Raw genomic sequence first — 2,363 nt, forward strand, 5'->3', positions numbered from 1 at the left:
TTAAAAATTAAGATTGATAACGACATTTCATGTCTCCCTATAAATTACCGAAAATCTCCCCAAAGACTTTGAAATGAAATTTATTTCAATTTTCAAGTTCTTGTTCTCTGTTAGTTTAATGAAGAAGAATAAATGTGAAGAAGAATAAATGTGTCTATTGCCATAAATTTTGGTACTTTTTTTTGTTCCAACCTAAATTGCTAATCCATATTTCATATTATCTACATTCTGCAGTATAACACTTGGGAAAGTTTAATAGTCCTTCAATTAATCAATTGAGTTGCATGACCCACGGTCTCTTACTATTTCCAACAATAATAGTTACATGCTTGCAAGTCCATATTCCATATTGAAAATAGACCTACTAACGATTTTGAACATTTGTGTTATGAAGCATCGATTAAATATTGGAATGAATGCTGAAAATTGACCTACCGGCGAAAATGTAAAAATGAAGTAATTATAAAATCAACATATAGAGCAATTAAAGTTGTCTACTACAGAGTTCGGAGTATGCAGTTGGAATTAGTGTTCTGTTTTAAATATGAAAAGATATTTTGGTGTAGTTGGGGAGGAGACGAGGAGTTGAAGAAATCTATCATGCTAACCTACAAAAGCGCTAATCTAGAAATACAGGACAATATAAACCAAACGTTGATCGATATAATTAATGTTTTAATTTCATTTTACTCCAAGAATAAAGGAGAGGGGGGATAAAATGGTCGTATACCAATACTCCTATGTGATTACGATACTAATAATGGCTAATTGGCTATGGGTATGGTTTGGTAAAGTCGGCTAATAAACCAGACTATATGTTTAATATTCAATCCAGCCTCAGTCCAAGAACATAAAAGCCCAATATATTCAGATTGGATCCAAAACCAATTCTACAATCCAAGATTAGTTCAACTAGGCCCACTTTAAAAACAGATCGAGCAACAATCTATATTGGGCCGTAGTCTTGAAATTTATATTAGTGGGTCAGTTTTGAATAAAAATTTCATGTTCACATTTTACAAGTCTCGAGTTTAGAAGCAGTGTGTAATTGAGAAATACAAGTATCATGCATATAAATGTTCATTTAAGTTGCTTCAAAAAAGAAAAAAATGTTCATTTAAGTTTGTATCTCTGTTATTGTGCACAACCTATAGATTTACATTAGCAATTCAAACACCATTTAAGTTTTTCTTAATTTCATGGCTTCGATTCTTCGAGCATCAAGCATTCAAGCCTATTAGTCGGAACTATTATTTGTGAGGTCCAAGTGTGTGCCTTTGGTAGGTCTTCCTAGTTTTAGATGAAAACAATCTAGATAAATCATGGGATTTGGAGAAGGTAAGAGAATCTCATATCTAAAATAATGTGCCCCTAGTAAAAACTTGTCCTTTAACTTTGAAATCTTAGATAATACCCCGAAAACTTGGATCAAATAAGTTAGTTGACATCCATAAGAGTATAACAAAATTGAATAAACAGGCTAATATACAGCACAAGGGCATTACTAAGTTGTTTGCTATTACTACATAAGGATTGTACCCGGATTCCCTTGTTGACAAGAGCATGCATGTGGACCTAATACAAAAAAGTGATAAGACAATATACCAAGAGCAATTAGATATCGACATTATACTACATTTAGAGCAATTGCCACTTATGCACCAAATTTAACGATGTTGAGCATTAAGTTGCTCATGACTCATCAACACCCCACTCATGATAAAGTGTCGTTCATGGTACAACAATTGATCAAATACTTGGAATATCAATGTCTTCATTAATATAGTGGCGGTCTCAAACTAAAAAATTAGGGGGTCAAAATATAAATATTGGGGTTTGAGACTTCGAGTACAGTTTCTATGAGCCTCAATGAAGATGCTCCTAAGGTTTAAATTCCTCTATGTCGATTGTAAAATTGCAATCCTTCCGTCTCTATTTGTTCTTCTCTTATTACTTCGTCCTTTTTTTTTTTTTTTTTTTTTTTTTAAATGACTAATGTAATACGGAGTAATGCAAATATCATAGATTGATGACATAGCATGATAGCAATACTAAATCTAAGAGAAACAAGTTTTTTTAGAAAAAAAAAATCTAAGAGAAACAATGATGCTATATAAGAAGTTATGTGACAATATGGAAGGTACAGAGTTCCATATGATCAGAATATAGTCTAATAGTGTATCTATTTGCTGTTAATTATTATTCGTGGGCATATGCATTTTATCCACCTGTTTACAGTCCTTTATGTCTCTTTGATTAGCCCAAATGAATCCAAACTTCTTTTTAAGGAAGATACTATTTACTTTCTCAACACCACAGTACACTTATTATTAATAATTGATTATTTATATAAATTGATTCCA

This window comes from Chenopodium quinoa, unplaced genomic scaffold (assembly GCF_001683475.1).
Source record: "Chenopodium quinoa cultivar QQ74 unplaced genomic scaffold, ASM168347v1, whole genome shotgun sequence".
In the NCBI taxonomy this organism is placed as follows: Eukaryota; Viridiplantae; Streptophyta; class Magnoliopsida; order Caryophyllales; family Amaranthaceae; genus Chenopodium; species Chenopodium quinoa.